Genomic DNA, 17,243 nt, shown 5'->3' on the forward strand with positions numbered 1-17,243 from the left:
CGGCCTCAGAAAACAAGTGAGATGAATCTATAAAGACTTTTTTGTACTTTAGTATAGTACCAGGCAACAAAAGAATGCACACAGTGCATGTCTAGTATGAAATATGTGCAAATATATTTTTGTTTGGCTAGAATTAAAAGCTTGTGATTGTATATTTTAAAGGAGTGAGTGGCAAGAATGTATGACATCTGACATGCAGTAGATGCACTTCACAGTTGAATGTATTTTACAAAAATACTAAATGACATTAAAAGTGCCCCATAGCAGAACTTGTGTGAGTATTGTGCTGGTTTTTATATAAACACTAATTTTTAGTGATCTGTCATCTTCCCTTCAATGTCTCCTTGAGATCAAAGCTGTTACTTTTTTACGTGGTATTATTTGACCAACTGTTTTTTTAGTTCTGTAGTTCAGTATGAGTGCATTTATTTTGATTCAGGGTTATCCTCCTTTGGACTTGGTCTCATTGCTTTATGCTGTCTGTTTCTTCCATTTGTGTGTTTGAACAATGCAAAAGAGCTTATATCACTTAGCTAAGGCTTCTCCTCTGGTACCAGCTGTGTTTTGAACTCAGGACCCCTGACATTAAATATACAACAACAGACAAGCAATATCAATAGCCTTTAAATAATAGCCCTAAGATCTTAACATAATTTTTGCTGAGCTACTATGTACGAAGGATGTATGAGGGAACTGTGCTAGCCTGCAAAGTGCACTTCCTGGAATATTTCAACAATAAGGTAGCAAATGCAACAAACTAGCTCAATAGTCACATTATCTTTTATCATGTGGTAGAAGTTGGCACAAACTGTTGACAGGAATGTATGTTAGCTTAAATCTAATAGATATCAACTCATAGGAGATAGTCTCTGATTTTTTTTCAGAGCTGCTTGTTCCAATTGCCATATGGCTCAATATTTGAGGGGATAAGAAGGATAGTACTTTGCAAGATTTCCCTGCAAGTGTTGAGATGCCCACATGAGTAGCACTGTCAAGAGTGTAATAAATACAGAGAAAATTCCAGTTGACACAGATGCAGTATTTATAGCTTAGGACATGATGGAGACTAGAAGCAAGAGAATTTAAGAAACATTACTCATGGAGTAAATATAGTGCCTGTGATGGACACTGCATAAAAGGAATGCAAAAGTAACTTTATAAACTTGTCACGTCTCCTGAATAGAATGCCTTTAGCCTGTTGTAGCTGCTTTTGGAAACTGCATGTAAAATCTAAGTAACAGCTAGTAGCTTTAGTCCACTAGTCCACTTGCTGGATTTAGTCCACTAGCTTTTGCTTCTGTAGGGATTTATGGATAATAACATTAATAACAATATTTGATTTATTAGTAACTGCTTAACAGTTTGCAAAAAGTCTGAGGGTCCTCCAGAGTTTATCAGGGATTCCTCTATGAGAAGACTGATAATGGCAAAGAAATATATTCATCTTTGACAGAAATAATGGCTACAGACATTACTTCACCAAGTGGTAGAGTCCCTTTGCAATTGACATGTATTTTGTGCCTAATACACAGATTTGTTTCTAGACATACCAAGAGTTCCCAGAGGATGGGAAAAATTGGAAAACAGTGCAATGAACTGTCTAAATGAGAAAATTATCTTTTAAAGGGGATGTCAGGAGTTCAATGAATGTACTATAGAATTCCTGCATGAATGGAAATTGGAAACTAACACAGTTGTGACCCCTTTACACATTGCACACGTTTGGTGTTTTGCAAGAAGTTAGGGGCAGTCACAATATGCAGCCTGTCTAGTCTAATTTATCAGGTAGAGAGCCCTGACCCAAATCCACACAAGGCCTCCTCTCTCCTCTTCCAGGGACTTTTCCAAACAGGCAGCCTGTCCCCTCAATTCAATACTCATCACCCAGCCACTATCCAGGGCTATTGAGGAAAGGGAACTTAGTGTTCATCTACTGTCAGTGCAGTCTCCCCACACTGGGAACTACACTTGCGCAGGCCAGCTGCTTGGAACAGGAATTTCTTAGCTTAGACCCCCTCAGACCACTCCCAGCCAGTTTTTCCTGCTGAAAATGGTCACGTGCTCAGAGAGGTCATCCCTCTCTTCCCCCAGTTTTCTTTTCACCGCCGCAAGAAGCAGTCTTTTTCTTAGCTCCTGAGCTTTTGCTTGATCTTTAAACAGTTTGTATATCATTCTATAGAGTTGTTAGTTAATAGTTTAGTAATTGATAGTGTTAATAGGAGAATGACACCATCAAAGATATCTGCCCAAGCAGAGTTTGCAGCACGTTCAGCTTCCAAATTCGCACCCAAGCGCGCAGCATCCTCGGGCCTGAGGTCTGCTGGAGTGTCGTCGGATCCAAAAGTGCACCCTTTGAATCAACTTCAGCACCATTCATGAGCATGAGAAACCTCAGCTTCGTTTGATCATCAGCAAACGTTGTTCAATTAGAGAGAAGTGGGGCTTTGAAGTTGCAGCTCTGGCTGGAACTGAGGAGGCACTGTCAGATCCTCTGCCGAAGTGGAGAAGGCTCAACACAAGTCTCGAGTCCGTGAGAAGTCCCCAGTTCTAGCTAAGGTTCTGAGACTGGTGATGGAGCCAGCAGAGTCAATTCTAACCTGTATGAGATCGGCATCCAGGTCCCAGTCGTCAGGTGCTTGTGGTCAGAATTTTAGAGTTTGGATTGTTCTGAACCCAAACCCATAACAAAACCAGCTTTGGACTAAAAACAGCTTTTAAAAGCTCATACTTTGGGTATATGTGCACTAAAACTATGTGAGAGCTGGCAGAAGTATGCAGCAGCCTTTTGGTATAAATTAGGCATAATTTATAAAAGTATTAAATTGGAGAAAGGTATTCAGTTTTAACTTAAAACAGAAGGGAGTCAGATCTTCGTCAAGAGGTGGTATGTGGTTTCTGAAAAGACACACCATTTGTATCAACGACCGCTGTGGTATCTTCCACAGCTGCCAACTGGCTACGCACATGAGTGGGATCTGTATCCTACTTACCCGTACGCAACCTCATGTTCGGGACGTTCAGCACCTAGGAAGTTATCTCTCGGATCTGAGCTGATATTCTCAGGTGCAAACCGTTGCTTCTGATCCCAGGTCAGAGTCAGAGTCGGAACCAGAGATTCTCAAGACAGAGCAGAGCCTGAGTCTTACTTCGGACCGATCACTGGAAGAGGCTTTGGGTGATCAGGAAAGAAGCTCACTCAACATTGACTTTAAATTGTATACTGAGCAGATGCTTCACATGGTGAAATTGCTTAATAGCGATGTGTCCATAGTACAACAAAAGCCGAGGGATAGCGTACTGAAGTATATTTACTCAAACACCCGGACACAGTGGCCTTTTCCATGATTGAAGTCTTTGTGGAGATCGTGGAGAGTCTGGGCCAGAAGCCAGCGTTGATACCAGCCACAACAAAGAAGGTTGAGGCTCTTTACAGAATTAAACAGGATAAATGCACCTACCTGTCAACCCACCCTCCTGCCTCATCAACGATAGCAGAGGAACTACAAGCTAGACACAGGCAAGGTGGCCTGGCAGCACCAGCCAATAAAGAAGGCAAAAAGTTAGATGCGGTAGGAAAAAAGTCTACTCAGGGTCTGCTCTGACCATGTAAAATGGCAAATTACTTGACTGTAATGAGTGGATATCAGATATTTTTGTGGCAAAAATGACTGCTTTTATGCAGAATTAATATATGAAGAGGCACTAGTCTTGTCATCATAACAAATCAGCACCAGCAGGCACGGCCTGGAGGTATCGGCCAGGGGTTTTAACACTGCTGTGCCTGTACATAGACATGTGTGGCTGAGATGTACGGCATTACCCATTGAAACACGTAACAAGTTAGAAGACGTGCCCTTTGAGGACGCTTAGTTATTTTCTGAGAAAACTGACGAATATCTCCAAAAAGAAAAAGGACCATCAAACTGCTAAATCATATGGCATTTTGCCACAGTCAGTGGCAGCCTCCACGTACAGGCGTCCTGGAAGACATGACTACTAGCAGAGGCATGACTATAGGTCCTACAGATTCCAACCTTACAACCCTCAGTATCCATATAAAACCCCTTATGTGGGCCAGTCACAGCCTAGAAGAAAGCAGTCTGGTGACTTCAGATCATCTCATCAGGGACAAGCAAATAAAGACAGTCCACAGCCCCAAAAAGGTCAATTCTGACTAGAGGCCAAAGGGTGAGTGGGCTCACTACCCTTTGAGAATAGGTTCTCTAAATTTCTGGAAAATTGGCAGAATATTTCTTCTGATGTTTGGGTTCTTTCCATTATTAAAATAGGTTACAAGTTGGAGTTCTATACCTTGCCTCCTACTCATTTACTTTCTCTGTCTCCTAATAATACATTGGCTGAGCTGCAACAGGAGATCCAGGAATTAATAAACAAGGGGGCCCTTCAAAAGGTGCCCATCTCAGATACACCGTTTGGTTTTTTTCTAAGAAAGACGAGGCGGGGGGGAGACCCATTTTGGATTTGAGAGGCCTGAACAACCATTTGAAGATCTCAAAGTTTAGAATGGTCACACTCCCTTGGGTCATACGTATGGTATGATGCTTGGTTTGCAGTCCTGGACTTGCAGGATGCCAATTTCCACATATCAATACATGAGAAGTATAGGAAATACCTCAGTTTTGTATTCGAAGGGGAAGTCTTTCAATACACAGCCTTGCCGTTTGGGTTGGTAACAGCTCCTAGGGTATTTACGAAATGTATGACTGTGGTAGTTGCCCACCTTAGGAGGTTAGGGTGCTCTATCAATAGATGACTGTCAACCAGTCAACCTAGATGACTGGTTGATCACAGCAAGGTCATCAAATGATCTTGAGGATCATGAAAACCTTGTACTGACCACATATAAGTTTTTGGGGTTAATAATCAACAAAAAGTAGTCAGATTTGATTCCTAAACGGTAAAATTTATTGGAGCAATGCTGGATGCTAGAACCAACAGGGCATATTTACCCAAGGGCAGGATAGACCGATTGGTGAACCTAGCCAGGCAAATAGATTTCAATTAGCACAAGCTATCCAGGTGCTGTTAGGACAGATGGCGTTGACTACAGCTGTGGTCCCATTTGCATGTTTGAGGATGAGAACTTTACAACTGGATCACCAGATGTTTTCACCCTGCATTTCAATCCCCTCACCTGAGATTTTCAATCTGCAGAAAGGTTTTACGCTCTTTGGACTGGTGGACAGTCTATGATAATCTGTCCAAAGGGGTAGAGTATGGTATATCATGTCACGAAGTTACACTCACTACAGATGCCTCTTTGGAGGGATAGGGTGGCTGTTGCAGGGCCGTGTCCATGAATGGTGTTTGGTCTGAATCAGAAAAACAAACCATATTAATTTCCTGGAACTTTGTGCAGTGTATTATGCACTTAACTCTCTTGCAGATACGTTGTTACACAAAAAGGAGCAGGTCCTATCGGACAATACAACTGCGCTATTCTACATATACAAACGGAGGGACTGCTTCAAAGAAGCTGTTCGACTGTGGGATTGGGCTATATCCCATGGTATTACACTATCAGCCCTACATATAGCAGGCATACACAACTCCAGAGCAGATCAGCTGAGCAGAATGGACAGCTCATGCCACGAGTGGGTCCTGACAGACAAGTATGCACATCCGGTGTTCCAACAATGGGGGTTCCCACAGCTCATTTTGTTTGCTACAGAATACAGAGTGAAAACTCCTACGTTTTGCTCCAGAGAAGGGAGAGGCAGTCATTCCCTAGGATATGCCTTTCAGATTCGATGGATGGAGAAACTGTTTTATGCCTTCCCCTCCATTCCGCTGGTTCAGAAGGTAGTCTGCAGAATACAAGCAGAAAGAAACAGGTGCATATTGATAGCTCCATATTGGCCACGTCAGCCATGGTTCCATACACTCAAGCATCTAGCAAAGTGATGTTATGTCCACTTACAACTGGTGCTGGACTTGATAATATATGGGCGCACACTGCAGCACAACTTGGGCAGGTTACACCTGATGGCATAGTTCCAAGAGTAGTAGGCATGCAATTTTCAGGCAAGTTAGCAAACGTTTTACTTAATGCGCATAGACTTTCCACAAAAAGATCTTATGCATATTATGCATATAAGTGGAACAGGTTTGTTGTACTGGTAAATGCTAAGGACACAACACTAGATGCATGTCAGTTGTCTAGTATATTTGAATACTTGGTCTCCCTGAAGACTTCGGGACTGTCATCTTCATCAATATTGATTCATTTGGCAGCCATTGCTACATTCCACAGGGGTACTGATGGGAAGACAATCTTCTCACATTATTTGTCAAAACTATTTTTGAAAGGGTTGTATAACTTATATCCACCAAGAACCCCAATAGTGCCCCAATCATCCCTGTCATTGGTACTAGCCAAGTTGATGTCTAAACCATTTGAACCAATGGCAACTTGTTCTTTGTCCTTTTTGTTGTTAAAAGTAGCCTTTCTACTGGCTGTCACATTGGCCAGAAGGATCAGTGAACTTAGGGCGCTGAGCATAGAACCCCCTTTCCTACAAATATACCCTGATAGTGTAGTTGTGCACACCAGCCTACAATTTTGCCTAAGCTTATCTCAAAATTCTATGTATCACAGAGCATATCCCTCCCAGTGTTCTTCCCAGACCCTATGACAGCCCAAAACATACTCTATACTTGTTAGATGTCAGAAGAGCCATTTTATTTTACAAAGACAGGACTCAAACCTTTTGCAAAGACACAACATTTTTAATTTGTCATTCAGGCCCTAACAAGGGCAAAGCTGCATCTGCCCAGACTATATCTTGGTGGGTGGTTTCTGTGAACAGACATTGTTATAACTTAGCCAATGTCCCATGCTCATTTGTTCTTTGAGCCCACTCAACAAGGGCTCAGGCGACCTCAGCTGCATTCATACAAGGAGTTCCTCTCGTGGATACTTGTAGAGCAGCTACATGGTCCTCTGAAGAGACTTTTATGAAGCATTATGTGGTGGATGTCAATGCTCGAAAAGAGTCGGCAGTGGGTCAAGCAGTGTTGCAGTCTCTCTTCACCTGAGAGCATCACCCCACCACCTGGTAAGTAGCTGCTTATTCTCCTAATATGGGACTGCACTGAAGACTGTAGATGAGAACAGGGTTTCACTTACCAGTAACTGCTGTTCATCTAGGTCTTCGTGCAGGCACAAATTCCGCCCCCCCTGCTTGCTATGAGCTCTCGAGTGTAAGTTGGAGGGCGAGAGGCAGCACAGGAGAACTGGGGGAAGAGAGGAGTGACCTCCCTGAGCATGTGATCATTTTCGGCGGTAAAAACCAGCTGGGAGCAGTCTGAGGGAGAAGTCGCCTCCCTCTTAATGACTATAAGCTTCCTGTTCCAAGCAGCTGGCCTGCGCAAGCACAGTTCCCAGTATGTGCCTGCATGAAAACCTAGATGAACAGCAGTTACAGGTAAGTGTCTAGCAGAGCCACATTAAGCCCATTGTCTACATTGGATCAGGCTTCTAAGTTCTTACAGGCCCAGTTCTGGCCTGACACCCTGGGAGTGGAATGTGCAGCTCAGTTAATTAATTGCACCTGTGAGCTGTTGCCTAGGGAAGGCGTGCTTGAGAGACAAGGGATCTTGGCTCTGCACATACTCCTCAGTTCTCAGGCTAGTAACGCTGATTGCAAGTGTGCCTCTGATTGGCTGACAATCATAGAAAAGATGGCTCCTCTCTGCTCTCACAACCACACTACACACTCACTGAGACTTCGTTGCTACCTTATTCTATCAGCATGTGAGAGATTTTGCTCCATGCCAGGCCTGAGATGACCAGACCTGCCTGGCATGGTTTATGGTCTATGTTTGTGAGTATGAGCCTCAAGCCTCCTCAGAGAAATGCAAGTTAGCCAGCTTATGTTTTTAGATAGTTAGCTATAGTAAAGAATAGGCAAGTTATTTGTTTAATGCCATTTGCTTGTGCCTTAATAGAGTGGTTCCTGCTGCCTGCATATACTCTTCCAACTTAATAAAGAACTATTCTATATAAGCCTTTTGAGTATCTGACCAACTGTGTGCAAAATCCCCCAGAGGAAAGAACCCGCATACTGGTGAGTCTCAAGCAAACGAGGTAAGCCATCCTCCCAAGAGGCCTGCTAGGGGTTTGAGTGGCTGTAATCAGCGCTTGAAATGGTAGGCAGGAGGTTGGCAACCCCTCAGACAGTAAGTGCAACCCTATTTTCACTTCCTCTATACGCTACCATTTAATTAATCAGGCCTATTGGTCATGACCAGAATGCCAGGTTTTTGTGTGTTTGACATTTTCTCTCAGTCAACAACTTGAAGACAACTAGGGTTAAACAGAAAACAAGACTAACATTTACAAAATGTTTAACACAGATTTACAACTCAGAGATATATTGTTAAAAGGTGCACCTACAACCCCACACTCAACAGTGAATGTTTATAATATAAACTAGCAAGTGTCAGCAGCCACAAAAACCTCCTCTAACTGCTGCAATGGATTTCAACTGTCCCCAGCCTCAGCATTCCTCCAACTCTCACTGGCTGTTCCCTGGGAGAGGTGGAGCTGGAGCTAGTTCTGTCCATCATAACATTATGCGTAATTCCAGTAGGGGAAAAAATCGCTGCCAAAGTATTGCCAAACAGCTCGGAACACACTAATGTATCCACAGCAAGCCATACATCAATTGATGAAACAGCTGTAGCCAAACCCATCTGCATAGTGTATTTGCCTTCAATTTTTTGTCAACAGCACCTTGTAAGAACTGCAGGATTTGGTGTAATGGAGTGAACAAATCTATACTAGGGTTGAAGGTATGCTTTGGGAAAGTGTGAGACAAGAATACTGAAACAGGTATATCCTCAGACATGTTGAACAATATAAGCAACTCCTGGAGAGAAATCTCATTTCTCTGCTCCCTCTTGCTTTTCCTTTTTTGCTTCCCCCTGCACTGCTTACAGCCTTTCCTTCCCACCCATCCACCTACCCTTTCTGTTTCTCACCCTGCACTCTCCACTCAAATCTGTATTTTTCTGTTCCCTTTCTTCTTCAACTTTTTAAACATTTTTGCTCCTCTCATTCTTTTTCTTTACCCTTTTTTAAGCACCCACTCCACCCCAGGACTGATATTAACTGAGGCATGCTGTCCTCAGCAATGTTGTGGCTGAAATCTCAGTATAGTTTCAGGAAATTTCAGTGGCACACTTATTAAAAGAAGCAGACATTGCTTCTGTAATTTTTTTGAATTTTTTTCTAACCCACAAATGTATTTTTTTAAATTTCATTTTTCCCTGCAAATTGGGGGGGGGGCGCCCTCAAGCTTGTAGAAAAACATCTTCCTGTTTGTCCCTTGCTCCATTCTGTGAATGTTTTGATTCATACTCTGTTGCCTGGTTCAGAATTGGATAGAAGAGACTTCTCTCATTGGGTAACAGTGAAATTCTTTTCATATTAATGGTAAAATCGGAAATCGGTTTGCCTACTGCATTGTCTCTGTTAACTTCCTTGGGATATTTGGTGGTTATTGACCTCTTCTGAACTCACTCTGCCATCCTGTACTATTAATGACTCAGACCTTGATTTCTTTCCCTTTCACACTTGGCAGTGGTTTTACAGTTATGGTTACATTTAATGAAATGAATGTTGAAAGTATTTGTCGCATCTTGCATATGAAATGTGTGATCAATTGTGTTATGCCATAGACGTGATTAGAACAAACTATAATAAACAAAAACCTCTCCTAGGATACTTCCAAACCTTCATGTGGTCATGATCAGGATAATTAAACACCAGCGCCTCATCCAGTCATTTCCATTAATTAATTTGCAATTTTGCAGCCAGGGTTGAAAAGGTATAATCTCGTTGGGTTAGATCCAGCCAATTTCTTCATTCAGTCTAGAGCAACTCTCCTTACTATACCCCTATTCCAGATAGCTGTTTGTACATGCAGATGCCATGACCCATAACATGGTTTTTGGGAAGGGGACACTTGTTTGTCTTCACCAGCAGAATCCAACCCATCATTTGGTTTTAAAATCTTTTTACAGTTCTTCATCTCTAGAGCTAAAGAGAACTTTCAAAAAGCGGAGAAGTAATATACTAGAGCAATTGATCCTAAGTCAAAGGTACATTGCAATCAGCATGGAAAGTCTACTTCTGTAACTGCTTTAAGATCTGGTTCATCCTGGTTGAGTTTTTTTCCAACTGTCCTCTCTGTGGCATAGATGGCTGTTTGGTCCAGATAATACAGCTACCATGGGGAATTTTCTGATTTTGTGTGACCTATTAGTTCATTTAGAAAGGTTGCCATGTGCATTTGGCTTGATGAATTGTTAACTTGCCACCTCAGGAACCCATTTCTAGAAACCCATGGCAGTTGGAATGGGTGCACTATACTCCTGAGGAATGAGGCTTTTGGTATCTTCCATCATTGAGTTATAATTTCAAATTACCTTCAAGAGAAGGCACTCTCTAGCCATCTATATGCCATGGCTTTCCTTGAAAGTGCCAATGTTTACAAATTCCTGTATAACAAGCAATCGTTTATGGGATTTGAAACCACTGGTAATTCAGGGAAAGTTTCTTTTTAAAAAAAGATCCTTTATACCACACAGAATGTCTTATGCAGTGATCAACACTCATTGCAAGTACTTTTAAAGACATTGCCACATGGAATATGGTCAAGTATTGATGGTGACTTATGGCAACCCCTGGTGGGGTTTTTGTGTTAAAAGACTAATCGCTGGCTTGCCATTCCCTGCCTCTGCAACTTTGGTCTTAGTTTGAGATCTCCCATCCAATTACTAATCAAGGCTTACCCTGCTTAGCTTCTGAGATCTAATGAGATTAGGCTTGCCTTGGCTATATTAGAGGTGTGCACAACATTAGGGGTGTGCACAATGGAATTCCCAAGCTGAAGATACACACGGAGATCACTGTTTTGAATCATTGCCTTGATTTTCTGGAATGGTAACACAAAATCCAAGATACTTGGGAATAATGAAACCCCATCCGTCCAAAAATCCATTTCCCCCCAAGTTCCAATGCTTACCAGTCATGCAGCATCAGCTCATGTTTTTCCTTTATTACAATGGCAAATTTGGTGCAATTATCATAAACAGCTGCCCCAGATCCTTGAATAGATTTCTCATTGAAAAAAATGGTCCTGAAGTGGGGGAGGGGACATGATTTTTCTCCTGAAACGGTAATAGCCTACCTGGAACTAAGCAATCCTGGTTAAAAAAAAAACCCAAACAATGGATCAGAAGTTATAATGAAATTTTTCTCAGCACACCCCTAATAAGTATATCATTTAGATCAGGCCTACAACGCAACAGAATAAGCTAGTAAATGTCCTAAGATGGTAGTTTGGACTGTATTATTTATTTAAAAATTCAAGTGGTCATCGACATGTGACTGTTTCTGTAAAAATCTTAAAGAGTATAAAACAAGCACAGAAAAAAAAGAGCTAGTACTTTTCTCTCTCTATGTTTTTTACTGTTTTGTTTGCAGGGAGTGTTTTTGAAACACGTATCCTTCACCCATGACCAGGCTGTGTCAGTCCCACTGTGGAGTTTTCCTTCTGGACTTCCCTTGTGATTGTCCTTCCTGTCCCATCCCTCATCTCCCACCATCCCTAAAACTTACAGTCTGCACCCTACCCTGCACCCCGAAGCCCTAAATTCAAGTAAAATATTTTGATGATATTACTTGTAAATATAATCTAAAACTGACACATTTTTAACAAATAATGTTACAAAGTATGCTTATGATGACTATGTATTTTTGTAACATTCCAAACTATTTTATACATTCTTGTGATAGTGTTAAAATGGTGCCAAACAATCCTTGTCATCACAGACTTTATGCGTTCTGTGAAAAATCAAAACCCATGGTGAAATGCAACCATGAGCAAAACGTACTGGATGAAAACACTAGTGCTTTTACTCAGTTAAAAATCATTAATTTCCTTACATGCAGACTTGAATGCTAGGTGCTAAGTACCAGTAGGATGCAAAATGTTTTACTTCTGGGCCCCAGGAGCATTTTGCACATAAAAGTTTTGCATATGACAATGATGCTTGCCTGCTCTGAAGCCAATGAGACCTATCCCACGCTTCTTCCCAGAGAATCTTTGCTACATATATTAGACAGTCAATCTTTATCTGTCATGATTTTCTCAAATATTACTTACGGTGGAGTTGAATTGATCTCAAAAACATAAGTGTAACTTCTCAGCCTTGATATCTTCCTGAAAGTTTGAGATGAATGCAAGAAATTCTTCTTTCAGACAGGTTTGGTTGAAGTTCATATGCAGTGGCAACTGAAAATGAAATGCTTTCCCCTAACTTCCTGTACTGCAAGGTCCACTGAAATCTGAATGGGCAAACAGATCTTCTTTGAAAATCTTTGATTAGGAAATAGCAATCAAAAAGTGCCAGAAAGGAAGGCATTCCGTCAAAAGTATGGCCTACTTAAGTAAAATATCTTCCTCAGTAAGGTTTCATGAGATTGCAGCCTTTGCTGTTTTCTGGGACATCAACTTCTGCTTTTGAACAAAGAACAGTTGCCACAGATCGCCTGGGTCTGGGGATATTGGGCTTTCTGTTTATAGCAATGGCATGTAAACCCAAAATAGAGTTCCAAATAGGCATCCCATTTAGCTGCCCCCCACCCCAGTCCCAATGTTTTCCCCTGAGGACTAGTGGAGCAGGAGGAAAAAACACCTTCCTGCAGTGAAGCTGTAGGAATTTCCTCTACTCTCTGTGGAGAAGATTATAAAAAGTGGGTGAGGCAGTAAAGAATTTTACCTGGAAATGACATTACATCCTCTCCAGGCACTACCCTGCAAATATCCCCACATTTGCAATGTTTGGAGCCCTAGTTCCAAATTCTAATTATCAGTCAAACATTTTCTGCTTTAAATGCAAACGCAGTACAAGCAAGTGAGGAGAGTATCATATTGTATCTGAAAGGAAGATGACTTTGAATATAAGATAAATAGCAACAAAGCCCATTGTGAGAAACATACAATGGGCTCTAGAAAGGAGGGTGGGCTGGCAGGCATTCCCTCCTCCTCCGTCACTGATCCCAGCTGGATGAAGGCAGGGGGGCAGGCATGGCCACCTCCTCTGCGCCTGATCCCAGCCTAGTGAAGGGGGGTGGGCATGGCGACTTCCTCTGTCTAATCCCGGCCGAGTAAAGGGGGACATGCATTGCCACCTGCTCCACACCTGATCCCAGCCTGGTGAAAGGAGGGCAGGCATTGCCTCCTGCTCCACACCTGATCCTGGCTGCATGAAGGGGGGAGGGTGCAGGCATTGCCACTTTCTCCATTCCTGATCCCAGCCATGTGAAGGGGTGGGCATTGCCGCCTACTCCGTGCCTGATCCTGACTGGGTGAAGTGGGAGGTGGGCATTGCCACCTACAGCACTCCTGATCCCGGCTGGGGAAAAAAGGGGCAGGCATTGCCTCCTGCTCTGCACCTGATTCTGGACCAGTCAAACGGGGGCATTGCCACCTGCTCTGTGCCTGATTCCAGCAGGTTGAACAGGGGGAGGGACATTGGTGCCTGCTCCATGCCTGATCCCGGCCTGGGCTTCCCGTCATGATGCACTCTGTGGAGCTCTGGCTGCGTTATCTGGGCTTCCCTCCACAGCAGCTCCCTCTAGAGGCACACCAGGGTAGGAAATGAGTTATCTTAAATACGCTTAACGTTTTATATAGTAGGATGCCCCTAAAGTCTATACACAACTTTAAAAATAAAATCACTGTACATAATTGTATGCAAAATTTAAGAAACACCCTCTTTTTCTTAATGGCACACATGGAAGAAAATCTAATATTCATTTCTGTTAAATAGGGTAACTTAAAACTGTGACTTTCCCCATAATATGTAGGACAAAATACATAAAGAGAAATTTATTATCTTTAGTGATGTGTTGGATCCAGGAAACTTTTCCCATTTGATGTCACCTAATTCACCTCTTTATTGTAACCCTCCAGCCTGCATAACTTTTGCCCATGCAAGCCCCGTGATCCACAGCTTAGCCTTTTCAGTGGTCAAAGGAGGCTGCAATTGCCTCTTTTCACCAATATAAAAACTGACTGGATTCAGCCCAATGAGTTGTTCTTGCCTCTGCTAAAATATATAGAGGTGGCAAATGCCAGTGGGGTAGCTGTGTTAGTCTGTTGCAGACAGACTAGCAAATCTTATCACAGCACCTTGAAAACATAAGCTTTTTAGACCCAGCACAGACACATCTTACATAAAGGTACAAATATATTGACCGTGGATGGGTTCGAGGGAGGACTATTAGAAAGGGAAAGCCCGCACTCCAAGGCATAGATGTGCCACCTCACATCACATAGATGAAAACAAGATCCAGTCAAGGCTAAAACTAACCAGGATGTATATGGGCCATTCCCAAATTAATTACTGCTACAGCCATTCTTCTCAAATTCAACTGATCTGGTTGAAAGAAGGGAACTCAAGTTTTATAATTTGCCTACTATTATCATTTCCTTAAATGGAGTTGATATTCCTGAGCAGAAGGCAACTGACCCCCCCCCCCACACCCCATAATATGTCAAAGACCTTCAAGTTGTTTTGCTGGGGGTGGAGGGTGGGGGAGGAAGATACTTTTACAATGGCTTTAGTTAACCAGAAGATGGCAGTAGAGCAGGACTTTCAACTGTCAAAAGACAGCCAATTTTTTCCGTCTTTTGCTAAGAAAAACTGTTCTGAAGTATATTCTCAAATACAATAGCAGAGTTTAAAACCTTAAAGAAAGCAATTTTAGTAACTCCATGACCAGTTAATAAACTTTAAAGATACTCCTTTCCCTTTTGAAGATAATACTGACTGTCATATTAATATGAAATAGGTATTAACTTAATGTGCCACAGTGGATAATAATATTTATTGTATTTTTTTGCATACTCCAAATGGGCTTGTTAATCTTGTAGTGGTTATGAATATATTGCTGACATAGCCAAAGGGTGGGGTACCCACCCTCAATCTGTTTTACATCACGAGAGGAAATTGTACCGTCTACCTTTACCTTTGGGTTGTTTATCTTATACTTGAGCTTAGAAGAAAATAAACATGCTCATACATATGTTTAAAATATATAAATGTTGGTATTTTCTCTGGCCAAAGTAGAATTGATGAAGGGCTTAATGTATGGCTAGCTAAAAACAAAGTGGTTCTAACTATATTTCTTTTCCTTTGGCTTTGTATGAGAGGCTATTCACAAATGAAGTTGTCTTAGTGAGTCAAACTCTTGGTCTATGTTCTGAGTGGTAGCATCTCTCGAGAGTTTCATAAAACGTTACCATCTAATGCTTTTAACTGATTTTATGTGGTAATGCTGGGCATTGAACCTGGAACTTTCTTCATTCCACACAACTGATGCAGATGGGACTGTGGTCGCAGCTCTTTCTATCACTATTTTATTAATAATAGGGTTTCTTCCCATAGAATCTGCTTTTGCTAAGTCTCTGTGCAAAAGAATAATATAGATACAACCTTTTGATATTAAACAAAATGGCAAATGGGTCTGCCACTCTGGTAGTTTCACTTAATCGTTCAGGAAAGTCGATCTGAGGAGGGCCACTTCATTCACTTGTGTAAGTCTGCTGAAACTGGCACAAAATAGAAGAAGCTGGGAAGCACACCTAGGAACTTACCAAAGACCTATACTCTTTTATAGCAATGTCACCTATACTTGCAGAGAGGGTACAAACTGCAGATTTATGCAAGTATTTAATAGTAGCTTGCCAAGAATGTCTGCACTCTTTTCAAAAGAATCTTCTTTTGTGCCTTTTGATATTTAAAGAGCTGTAATTACAATGGCAAAGCTTTGAATCTCCCCCCGCACACACACACCCTTACCCCCTTATACACACTAATTTATGGACCAATCCTACATTACAGACAAGCTAATGAAAGAACCACATATTCCTTTTATGTTTTTCTTCTTTTATAGTTTCATTTGTGTGGATGAATGCAAAATGGTTAATGCTATAAATAAGTATAATGATGTATCTCTCTTCTCAATTGCTGGTTGTTGATGATGAAGTCCTGTATAATCCAAGAAAGGAACTGAATTTAAATCATCATTTCTCTGTTTTTCTGTTACTCTAGACGATTCATCTAATCAATTGGAGTATAAATCCAGGTTTTTCCCCTTTTATACTAAAGGCATGACATGATTTCCTTCTTTTTCTCTTTGTTTATTTTTAGCAATGTTAAAAAAAATCAAGCTCTTAAAACTGACTAACCTTGTTTAATTCACTGCATGAATTAAAAATAGGTTATTCTTGCTAAAATAATATCCTGTGTTCCTTAAACTTTGTATGTGAGTAAAGAGAAACCATTATGGGGAGGAAATGCCCATATTTTATTGCTGAAAATTGTGTGCCTGCTGTTTTTTACTGTTCTTGTAAGTGTAGTGACATTGTTATGCATGGCACAACTGGTTCCTGCCCCAAAGAAATCTCATCCTGAAATATATTCCTGTCTGTGCTGCTGTATTTGTTGACAGTAAATGTGGAAATTGTTGGTATTTTTAATGTTGAGCTAACATGATGCTGTATCGGATAAACATGGCCAGAATAGCATTGGTGAACATTGTGAAAAATTATGAAAAGGACACAGTATTATACAAGTGTGCTTGCATCTATTTTGCTACAAGTTCACAGCATACTCTCTATATGTGATGAATCTGCACCAAAATAGATGCATGTGCAACTGTCATATTGGGTGATATACAGTTCTTCAGTTTTGTTTTATGTGGAAGATCTAAGGAGGATGTAAGGAGGATTCAGAATGATTCCCTCTCCCCTTCGGGATTCTTGCTGTGATTCTTGCTCAAGAACACCTGCATCTCTGGCCTATGCACAGGTTCAGTACAATTGTTATCAACAATAAAGAGACTAATTTGCACATATGTATGTCAAAGGCAGAAATCCCTTGGCTGATGAAGACAGGTAACTGAATCATGTCCATATCTTTGCTATAAGTACCATGATAGATAAAGGATAATAAAGCATTGGTGGTAATTTAGCCATTATAACTAATGGGAACCACCATATTTAGAAGCAATACACTGCTGAATGCCAAAAGCTATGGGGGGCGGGGGGGGGAACAAACCCTGGACAAGGCCTTGCTGTCAGGGATGTCTTTAACCAATGGGTAACGGGAGGTACTGGAGGCCCTGTGGTGGTGGTGGGCAA

The sequence above is a fragment of the Eublepharis macularius genome, chromosome 7 (assembly GCF_028583425.1).
Source record: "Eublepharis macularius isolate TG4126 chromosome 7, MPM_Emac_v1.0, whole genome shotgun sequence".
Taxonomy (NCBI): domain Eukaryota; kingdom Metazoa; phylum Chordata; class Lepidosauria; order Squamata; family Eublepharidae; genus Eublepharis; species Eublepharis macularius.